Source organism: Aegilops tauschii, chromosome 2 (genome assembly GCF_002575655.3).
Source record: "Aegilops tauschii subsp. strangulata cultivar AL8/78 chromosome 2, Aet v6.0, whole genome shotgun sequence".
In the NCBI taxonomy this organism is placed as follows: Eukaryota; Viridiplantae; Streptophyta; class Magnoliopsida; order Poales; family Poaceae; genus Aegilops; species Aegilops tauschii.
Window position 1 is genome coordinate 404111293 of NC_053036.3, and position 12373 is coordinate 404123665.

Consider the following 12373-nt stretch of genomic DNA (forward strand, 5'->3'; position numbering starts at 1 on the left):
GAAAGTATGTCTAGAGGGGGTGATTAGACTACTTGACCAAATAAAAATCTAGCCTTTTCCCAATCAACCTATGAAGGAAAGTATGTCTTGGCAGATTTTAGCAACTTAGCACAAGTCAAGCAATCAACCTATGAAGGAAATATGCCCTAGAGGCAATAATAAAGTATTATTTATTTCCTTATATCATGATAAATGTTTATTATTCATGCTAGAATTGTATTAACCGGAAACATAATACATGTGTGAATACATAGACAACCAGAGTGTCACTAGTATGCCTCTACTTGACTAGCTCGTTAATCAAAGATGGTTATGTTTCCTAGCCATAGACATGAGTTGTCATTTGATTAACGGGATCACCTCATTAGGAGAATGACATGATTGACTTGACCCATTCCGTTAGCTTAGCACCCGATCGTTTAGTATGTTGCTATTGCTTTCTTCATGACTTATACATGTTCCTATGACTATGAGATTATGCAACTCCCATTTACCGGAGGAACACTTTGTGTGCTACCAAACGTCACAACGTAAATGGGTGATTATAAAGGTGCTCTACAGGTGTCTCCAAAGGTACTTGTTGGGTTGGCGTATTTCGAGATTAGGATTTGTCACTCCGATTGTCGGAGAGGTATCTCTGGGCCCACTCGGTAATGCACATCACTATAAGCCTTGCAAGCATTGTGACTAATGAGTTAGTTGCGGGATGATGTATTACGGAACGAGTAAAGAGACTTGCCGGTAACGAGATTGAACTAGGTATCGAGATACCGACGATCGAATCTCGGGCAAGTAACATACCGATGACAAAGGGAACAACGTATGTTGTTATGCGGTCTGACCGATAAAGATCTTCGTAGAATATGTGGGAGCCAATATGGGCATCCAGGTCCCGCTATTGGTTATTGACCGGAGAGGTGTCTCGGTCATGTCTACATAGTTCTCGAACCCGTAAGGTCCGCACGCTTAACGTTATGATGACAGTTTTATTGAGTTTTGATGTACCGAAGTAGTTCGGAGTCCCGGATGAGATCGGGGACATGACGAGGAGTCTCGAAATGGCCGAGACGTAAAGATCGATATATTGGACGACTATATTCGGACTTCGGAAAGGTTCCGAGTGATTCGGGTATTTTTCGGAGTACCGGAGAGTTACGGGAATTCGTATTGGGCCTTAATGGGCCATACGGGAAAGGAGAGAAAGACCCCAAAGGGTGGCCGCACCCCTCCCCATGGGCTAGTCCAAATTGTACTAGGGAAGGGGGGCGCCCCTTCCTTCTTTCTCCTTCCCCCTTCCCTTCTCCTATTCCCACAAGGAAAGGAGGAGTCCTACTCCCGGTGGGAGTAGGACTCCCCCCTTTGGCGCGCCTCTCCCCTTGGCCGGCTGCCTCCCCCTTGCTCCTTTATATACGGGGGCAGGGGGCACCCCAGTGACACAACAATTGATTCTTGAGATCTCTTAGCCATGTGCGGTGCCCCCTCCACCATATTACACCTCGATAATACCGTTGCGGAGCTTAGGCGAAGCCCTGCGTCGGTGGAACATCATCATCGTCACCACGCCGTCGTGCTGACGAAACTCTCCCTCAACACTCGGCTGGATCGGAGTTCGAGGGACGTCATCGAGCTGAACGTGTGTAGAACTCGGAGGTGCCATGCGTTCGGTACTTGATCGGTCGGATCGTGAAGATGTACGACTACATCAACCGCGTTGTGATAACGCTTCCGCTGTCGGTCTATGAGGGTACGTGGACAACACTCTCCCCTCTCGTTGCTATGCATCACCATGATCTTGCGTGTGCGTAGGAATTTTTTTGAAATTACTACGTTCCCCAACAGTGGCATCCGAGCCTGGTTTTATGCGTTGATGCTATGCACGAGTAGAACACAAGTGAGTTGTGGGCGATATAAGTCATACTGCTTACCAGCATGTCATACTTTGGTTCAGCGGTATTGTGAGATGAAGCGGCCCGGACCGACATTACGCGTACGCTTACGCGAGACTGGTTTCACTGTTCGGAGCACTCGTTGCTTAAAGGTGATTGGCGGGTGTCTGTCTCTCTCACTTTAGTTGAACCGAGTGTGGCTACGCCCGGTCCTTGCGAAGGTTAAAACATCACCAACTTGACAAACTATCGTTGTGGTTTTGATGCGTAGGTAAGAACGGTTCTTGCTAAGCCCGTAGCAGCCACGTAAAACATGCAACAACAAAGTAGAGGACGTCTAACTTGTTTTTGCAGGGCATGTTGTGATGTGATATGGTCAAGACATGATGTGATATAATTTGTTGTATGAGATGATCATGTTTTGTAACCGAGTTATCGGCAACTGGCAGGAGCCATATGGTTGCCGCTTTATTGTATGAGATGCAATCGTCGTGTAATAGTTTTACTTTATCACTAAGCGGTAGAGATAGTTGTAAAAGCAATAAGTTGGCGAGACGACAACGATACTACGATCGAGATCAAGGTGTCGCGCCGGTGACGATGGTGATCATGACGGTGCTTCGGAGATGGAGATCACGAGCACGGTGCTTCGAAGATGGAGATCACAAGCACAAGATGATGGTGGCCATATCATATCACTTATATTGATTGCATGTGATGTTAATCCTTTATGCATCTTATCTTGCTTTGATTGACGGTAGCATTATAAGATGATCTCTCACTAAAATTTCAAGATAAAAGTGTTCTCCCTGAGTATGCACCGTTGCGAAAGTTCTTTGTGCTGAGACACCACGTGTTAATCGGGTGTGATAGGCTCTACGTTCAAATACAACGGGTGCAAAACAGTTGCACACGCGGAATACTCAGGTTAAACTTGACGAGCCTAGCATATATACAGATATGGCCTCGGAACACAGAGACCGAAAGGTCGAGCGTGAATCATATAGTAGATATGATCAACATAGTGATGTTCACCATTGAGACTACTCCATCTCACGTGTTAATCGGACATGGTTTAGTTGCTTTGGATCACGCAATCACTTAGATGATTAGAGGGATGTCTATCTAAGTGGGAGTTCTTAAGTAATATGATTAATTGAACTTAAAATTTATCATGAACTTAGTCCTGATAGTATTTTGCAAATTATGTTATAGATCAATAGCTCGCGTTGTTGCTTCCCTGTGTTTATTTTTTGATATGTTCCTAGAGAAAAATAATGTTGAAAGATGTTAGTAGCAAAGATGCGGATTGGATCCGTGATCTGAGGATTATCCTCATTGCTGCACAGAAGAATTATGTCCTTGATGCACCGCTAGGTGACAGACCTTATGCAGGAGCAGATGCAGACGTTATGAACGTTTGGCTAGCTCAATATGATGACTACTTGATAGTTTAGTGCACCATGCTTAACAGATATGAAGTCTCCAACAAGTTCTATAGCTAAAAGATGGAGGAGAATCGCTCAACTAGTGAGCATGTGCTCAGATTGTCTGGGTACTACAATCGCTTGAATCAAGTGGGAGTTAATCTTCCAGATAAAATAATGATTGACAAAATTCTCTAGTCACCATCACCAAGTTAGTAGAACTTCGTGATGAACTACAGTATGCAAGGGATGACGAAAGTAATTCCCGAGCTCTTCATGATGCTGAAATCGACGAAGGTAGAAATCAAGAAAAACATCAAGTGTTGATGGTTGACGAGACCACTAGTTTCAAGAAAAGGGAAAAGGGAAGAAGGGAAACTTCAAGAAGAACGGCAAGCAAGTTGCTACTCAAGTGAAGAAGCCTAAGTCTGGTCCTAAGCCTGAGACTAAGTGCTTCTACTGCAAAGGGACTGGTCACTGGAAGCGGAACTACCCCAAGTATTTGGTGGATAAGAAAGATGGCAAAGTGAACAAAGGTATATTGGATATACATGTTATTGATGTGTACTTACTAGTGTTTATAGCAACCCCTCAGTATTTGATACTGGTTCAGTTGCTAAAGAGTAGTAACTCAAATCAGGGAGTTGCAGAATAAATAGAGACTAGTAAAACACGAGGTGACGATGTGTGTTGGAAGTAGTTCCAAGATTGATATGATCATCATCGCACACTTCTTGTACTTTCGGGATTAGTGTTGATATTAAATAAGTGTTATTTGGTGTTTGCGTTGAGCATGAATATGATTTGATCATGTTTATTGCAAAATGGTTATTCATTTAAGTTAGAGAACAATTGTTGTTCTGTTTACATGAATAAAAACCTTCTATGGTCATACACACCAACGAAAATGGTTTGTTGGATCTCGATCGTAGTGATACACATATTCATAATAATGAAGCCAAAAGATGCAAAGTTAATAATGATAATGCAGCTTATTTGTGGCACTGCCGTTTAGGTCATATTGGTGTAAAGCGCATGAAGAAACTCCATACTGATGGGATTTTGGAATCACTTGATTATGAATCACTTGATGCTTGCGAACCATGCCTCATGGGCAAGATGACTAAAAATGCCGTTCTCCGGAACTATGGAGAGAGCAACAGATTTGTTGGAAATCATACATACAGATGTATGTGGCCCGATGAATATTGAGGCTCGTAGCAGGTATCATTATTTTCTGACCTTCACAGATGATTTGAGCAGATATGGGTATATCTACGTAATGAAACAGAAGTCTGAAACATTTGAAAAGTTCATATAATTTCAGAGTGAAGTAGAAAATCATCGTAACAAGAAAATAAAGTTTCTACGATCTGATCGCGGAGACAAATATTTGAGTTACGAGTTTGGTCTTCAATTAAAACAATGTGGAATAGTTTCACAAATTCATGCCACCTGGAACACCACAGTGTAATGGTGTGTCCGAACATCGTAACCATACTTTATTAGATATGGTGCGATATATGATGTCTCTTACCGATCTACCACTATCGTTTTGGGGTTATGCATTAGAGACAGCTACATTCACGTTAAATAGGGCACCATCAAAATCCGTTGAGACGACGCCTTATGAACTGTGGTTTGGCAAGAAACCAAAGTTGTCGTTTCTTGAAATTTAGGGTTGCAATGCTTATGTGAAAAAGTTTCATCCTGATAAGCTCAAACCCAAATCGGAGTAATGTGTCTTCATAGGATACCCAAAGGAGACAGTTGGGTACACCTTCTATCACAGATCCGAAGGCAAGACCTTTGTTGCTTAGTATGGATCCTTTCTAGAGAAGGAGTTTCTCTCAAAAGAAGTGAGTGGGAGGAAAGTAGAACTTGATGAGGTAATTATACCTGCTCCCTTATTGGAAAGTAGTTCATTGCAGAAACCAGTTTCTGTGACGCCTATACCAATTAGTGAGGAAGTTAATGATGATGATCATGTAACTTCAGATCAAGTTATTACTGAACCTCGTAGGTCAACCAGAGTAAGATCTGCACCAGAGTGGTACGGTAATCCTGTTCTGGAGGTTATGTTACTAGACCATGACGAACCTACGAACTATGAAGAAGCAATGGTGAGCCCAGATTCCGCGAAATGGCTTGAGGCCATGAAATCTGAGATAAGATCCATATATGAGAACAAAGTATGGACTTTGATTGACTTGCCCAATGATCGGCGAGCCATTCAGATTAAATGGATCTTCAAGAGGAAGACGGGCGCTGATAGTAGTGTCACTATCTACAAAGCTAGAATTGTCGCAAAAGGTTTTCGACAAGTTCAAGGTGTTGACTACGATGAGAGAGTTTCTCACTCGTATCTATGCTTAAAGTCTGTCTGAATCATATTAGCAATTGCCGCATTTTATGAAATCTGGCAAATGGATAAACAAAACTACATTCCTTAATGGATTTATTAAAGAAGAGTTGTATATGATGCAACCAGGAGGTTTTGTCAATCCTAAAAGTGCTAACAAAATATGCAAGGTCCAGCGATCCATCTATGGACTCGTGCAAGCATCTCGGAGTTGGAATATACGCCTTGATAAGTTGATCAAAGGATATAGTTTTGTACAGACTTGCGGTGAAGCCTGTATTTACAAGAAAGTGAGTGGGAGCACTACAACATTTCTGATAAGTATATGTGAATGACATATTGTTGATCATAAATAATGTAGAATTATTCTGCAAAGCATAAAGGAGTGTTTGAAAGTTTTTTTTCAAAGATAGACCTCGGTGAAGCTGCTTACATATTAAGCATCAAGATCTATAGAGATAGATGAAGACGCTTGATAAGTTTTTCGATGAGTAGATACCTTAACAAGATTTTGAAGTAGTTCAAAATGGAACAATCAAAGAAAGAGTTCTTGCCTGTGTAACAAGGTGTGAAATTGAGTAAGACTCAAAGCCCGACCACGGCAGAAGATAGAAAGAGAATGAAAGTCATTCCCTATGCCTCGGCCATAGGTTCTATAAAGTATGCCATGCTGTGTACCAGATCTATTGTATACCCTACACTGATTTTGGCAAGGGAGTACAATAGTGATCTAGGAGTAGATCACTGGACAGCGGTCAAAATTATCCTTAGTGGAATAAGGATATGTTTCTCGATTATGGAAGTGACAAAAGGTTCGTCGTAAAGGGTTACGTCGATGCAAGTTTTGACACTAAATCTAGATGACTCTAAGTCTCGGTCTAGATACATATTGAAAGTGGGAGCAATTAGCTAGAGTAGCTCCGCGCAGAGCATTGTAGACATAGAAATTTGCAAAATACTTATGGATCTGAATGTGACAGACCCGTTGACTAAAATTATCTCACAAAACATGATCACACCTTAGTACTCTTTGGGTGTTAATCACATAGCGATGTGAACTAGATTATTGACTCTAGTAAACCCTTTTGGGTGTTGGTCACATGACAAATGTGAACTATGGGTGTTAATCACATGGTGATGTGAAATCACATGGTGATGTGAATTATAGATGTTAAATCACATGGTGATGTGAATTATTGATGTTAAATCACATGGAGATGTGAACTAGATTACTGACTCTAGTGCAAGTGTGAGACTGAAGGAAATATGCCCTAGAGGCAATAATAAAGTATTATTTATTTCCTTATATCATGATAAATGTTTATTATTCATGCTAGAATTGTATTAACCGGAAACATAATACATGTGTGAATACATAGACAAACAGAGTGTCACTAGTATGCATCTACTTGACTAGCTCGTTAATCAAAGATGGTTATGTTTCCTAGCCATAGACATGAGTTGTCATTTGATTAACGGGATCACCTCATTAGGAGAATGACGTGATTGACTTGACCCATTCCGTTAGCTTAGCACCCGATCGTTTAGTATGTTGCTATTGCTTTCTTCATGACTTATACATGTCCCTATGACTATGAGATTATGCAACTCCCGTTTACCGGAGGAAAACTTTGTGTGCTACCAAACGTCACAACGTAAATGGGTGATTATAAAGGTGCTCTACAGGTGTCTCCAAAGGTACTTGTTGGGTTGACGTATTTCGAGATTAGGATTTGTCACTCCGATTGTCGGAGAGGTATCTCTGGGCCCACTCGGTAATGCACATCACTATTAGCCTTGCAAGCATTGTGACTAATGAGTTAGTTGCGGGATGATGTATTACGGAACGAGTAAAGAGACTTGCCGGTAACGAGATTGAACTAGGTATCGAGATACCGACGATCGAATCTCGGGCAAGTAACATACCGATGACAAAGGGAACAACGTATGTTGTTATTCGGTCTGACCGATAAAGATCTTCGTAGAATATGTGGGAGCCAATATGGGCATCCAGGTCCCGCTATTGGTTATTGACCGGAGAGGTATCTCGGTCATGTCTACATAGTTCTCGAACCCGTAGGGTCCGGACGCTTAACGTTACGATGACAGTTTTATTGAGTTTTGATGTACCGAAGGAGTTCGGAGTCCCGGATGGGATCGGGGACATGACGAGGAGTCGCGAAATGGCCGAGACGTAAAGATCGATATATTGGACGACTATATTCGGACTTCGGAAAGGTTCCGAGTGATTCGGGTATTTTTCGGAGTACCGGAGAGTTACGGGAATTCGTATTGGGCCTTAATGGGCCATACGGGAAAGGAGAGAAAGACCCCAAAGGGTGGCCGCACCCCTCCCCATGGGCTAGTCCGAATTGGACTAGGGAAGGGGGGCGCCCCCTTCCTTCTTTCTCCTTCCCCCTTCCCTTCTCCTACTCCCACAAGGAAAGGAGGAGTCCTACTCCCGGTGGGAGTAGGACTCCCCCCTTTGGCGCGCCTCTCCCCTTGGCCGGCTGCCTCCCCCTTGCTCCTTTATATACGGGGGCAGGGGGGCACCCGAGTGACACAACAATTGATCCTTGAGATCTCTTAGCCGTGTGCGGTGCCCCCCTCCACCATATTACACCTCGATAATACTGTTGCGGAGCTTAGGCGAAGCCCTGCGTCGGTGGAACATCATCATCGTCACCATGCCGTCGTGCTGACCAAACTCTCCCTCAACACTCGGCTGGATCGGAGTTCGAGGGACGTCATCGAGCTGAACGTGTGTAGAACTCGGAGGTGCCGTGCGTTCGGTACTTGATCGGTCGGATCGTGAAGACGTACGACTACATCAACCGCGTTGTGATAACGCTTCCGCTGTCGGTCTACGAGGGTACGTGGACAACACTCTCCCCTCTCGTTGCTATGCATCACCATGATCTTGCGTGTGCGTAGGAAATTTTTTGAAATTACTACGTTCCCCAAGAACCTACACATGCAATTCTAGAGTATAGCAACGGAATGTAAATCATTGCATATGAAGGTAAAGGGGAGGAGTTTGGAGGGAGCAAACACATTGTAGACACGGAGATTTTTGGCGTGGTTCCGATAGGTGGTGCTATCGTACATCCACGTTGATGGAGACTTCAACCCACGAAGGGTAACGACTGCACGAGTCCACGGAGGGCTCCACCCACGAAGGGTCCACGAAGAAGCAACCTTGTCTATCCCACCATGTCCATCGCCCACGAAGGACTTGCCTCACTTGGGTAGATCTTCACGAAGTAGGCGATCTCCTTGCCCTTACAAACTCCTTGGTTCAACTCCACAATCTTGACGGAGGCTCCCAAGTAACACCTAACCAATCTAGGAGACACCACTCTCCAAAAGGTAATAGATGGTGTGTTGATGATGAACTCCTTGCTCTTGTGCTTCAAATGATAGTCTCCCCAACACTCAATTCTCTCTCACAGATTTGGATATGGTGGAAAGATGATTCGAGTGGAAAGAAACTTGGGTAAGGCTAGAGATCAAGAATCTTGTGGTTGGATTGGAATGTCTTGGTCTCAACACATGAGTAGGTGGTTCTCTCTCATAAAATGAGTAGTGGAAGTGTAGGCACGTTCCGATGGCTCTCCTCACGAATGGAGGAAGGGTGGAGGGGTATATATAGCCTCCACCCAAAATCTAACCGTTACACACAATTTACAAAACTCGGTTGGACCGAATAGAGACACTCGGTCAGACCGATTCAGTTCAAAATGTGAACGTTAGGCTTTTCGATGGGACCGACATGATCAACTCATTGGGACCGATGTGCTAGGGTTAGGGCATAACTTGATCTCGGTGAGACCGATCACATGAACTCGGTGAGACCGATTTCGGTAATAGGCAAACAGAGAGTTGGTCAGGCAAACTCGATGGGACCGATCACTCATTCGGTGAGACCGAAACGTTACGAAAAGGAAACAGAGAGTTTTGCATTGCGAACTCGGTGGGACCGTTCGCTCATTTCGGTTAGACCGAAATGTTACAAAGGGAAACAGAGAGTTTGCAATCCATCTCGGTGAGACCGAACTGATTAGGGTTTCTGGCTATGGCTATGTCAATTGAACTCGGTGGCGCCGGATAGATCAAATCGGTGGCGCCGAGTTTGACTTTAGGTTTCGGACATATGTGGAATTGAGAAAGTGGTTGAGGGCTTTTGGAGCATATCACTAAGCATTTTGAGCAAGCAAGCCATTAAGCAACTCCTCATCCCCTTTTAATAGTATTGGCTTTTCCTATGGACTCAATGTGATCTTGGATCACTAAAATGAAAATGTAGAGTCTTGAGCTTTTGCCAATATGTGTCCTTAGCATTTTGAGGGGTTGACATCTCTATTCCATGCCATGCCAATCATTGAACTTTCTGAAATGATCATCTTGAAATAGTAATAGTTCAATGAGCTATATGTTGTTAAGAATTACCAAAACCACCCAGGGATTAGTTGCACTTTCAATCTCCCCCTTTTTGGTAATTGATGACAACATATAGAGCAAAGCTTCAACAAATTATAGTAAGAATGAAATACATCGTCGCTTTGAGAAGTATGTGATAAGCAAGAGTTCCCCCTAAATTTGTGCATTATTTAAATTTGCTTTGGAATGCAAATGCACAATCGATTAGGAACATGGGTTACTCTTCCATGTCACATACATCTTGGTGGAGCGCTCAAAATTATAGTAAATGAAATATACACTCACCACCAAGACAAAGTGAATGATCATACATGAGAGATAGAGAATATTATCATCCAAGCACACACATTAAAGTATGATATGATCAAACACATGACCATAAAGTATCATCCAAGCAAGCAAACAAACAAGCTCAAAAATGCATAGTGGTATCCGGCTCTCTAAGCTTGATCTTTGGGAGGTCGTGTGGAGAGGAGTCCTGCAACAAATGCATATGAAGAGGTTGAAGGAGCTGGTGGAGTTGCAACTGGAGGGGCAACTGAAGCTGTGGCTGCAGGAGCTGAAGTTGTAGCTCTAGTATCTGTCACTGGCACTGCTACAGACCTCTGCCTTCTGGGCACCCTTTGATATGCATCAGTAGTGGTCTTGTCACTCCTGTCCTCAAGCTCTTCTTGGATCTTCTCCACATAAGTCTGAATCTCTGTCACCTTGACATCCAAGTCATGAAGTTTGGTCTCAAAGATTCTCTCAGGACTCTCTTGATTCTGAGTCAGGGTGGCCAATCCTTTCTCAATCCTCAAAGTAGACTGAATAAGATAGCCAAGTTGGTCTTGTTTTGACTTGCGAAAAACTTGTGAAGCATCTTCAGCTCTTGGCATCTTGGCTGCCTTCTCTGCTTTTGCCTTTGCTCTCTTCTCCTAAGCCTCTATTGAAGTAGGATCTGTAGCATCCATGACAACTGTGTTGTCCTCAAAATCAGGCCTCAAGGGAAGATGCTCTTTGTCCAACAGATATAAGCCTTTGCCCATCTTGGAGTTGATGAGCATTTGGATGTGTGGAGCATACCCACATGATCTCTTCTGATCAGCAGCTGTCCTCTTGATTATCTCTACAATCAGTGTCATCACCTTGAACTTTTCTGGCACATCAAACATATGCAGAAAATTGATGGAATGCCCTCTTATCATCCTGTGATCTCCAGACTTGGGCAACAATGTGTGCCTAAGGATAGTACTGATTGTGGGCAGTCCTGATAGGAGATAATAGACAGCGCCAAACTGGTGATGTTCCAAGGCTGCATCAGGAATCTCCTTGTACATATGTGCCATGGAGTTGTGTCCTTTCCTTGGCTTGACATACACATCAGTGTCATCTTCATGCTCTTCAGGGGCATTGATACGCTTGGCCCACTCAACAACTGTTGACTAGTACCTTGTACCTTCAGACATCCAAACGATTCTTCCATCTGGGTAGAAGTGAGCTGTTGAATAGAATTGCATGATAAGCTCATCATTCCACTTGGTCAATTTCTGACCCACAAAGGCATCAACTCCATTCATTCTGAAGCTCTCATTAACTCCAAGAAAGTGATCTTCATTGTCATCAATATATGAACAATCAACCCGTTTCATATCACTAACTATGGGCTTCTTATCCAGGAGCACAGCCTCATAGAAGTCCTACTGTTCCTTAGTGTGGAACATGTAGTCTACAGCAGTCCTTCTTCTTGCAGCATAGGGATCTGACTATCTCCACAGTCTGTGACCTGCATCCTTCCTGATCTTCATGTTTTCAGCCACTGGATGTGTATCATCATGATCTGGGATCTTGGGCTTCAACTTTCTGAGCACTTGGGCTTCCTCTTCTTCTTCCACTTCAGGCACTGGGCTTTGTTCTTCTCAGCAGCTGGTATATTTCTGGTGGATCTCTTGGGGGCAGACTTGGTGGCTTGTGCAGTAGCTTTTGGGGCAGTCTTGGGCTTTGAAGGAGCAGCTCCAGACTTGATGGCATCCCCCATCAGCTTCTGAGCTTTAGGTGCTAGTGCAGCATCCTCTTCTTCATCTTCTTCCTCATCAGATGAGTGCTTCTCTAATTCAGCCATGGGATCAACTCGCTTGCACCATCTCCCTCTCTTCCTTTCCTTCTTTTTCTTTCCCTCACCAGCAGCCTCTCCAACAGTTGATTGGGAGGCTTCAAGAGTTGAGGCTCTGGCCTTTGACATGGGCACTCTCTTGGCAGGAGCCTTCTTGTTCAGACCA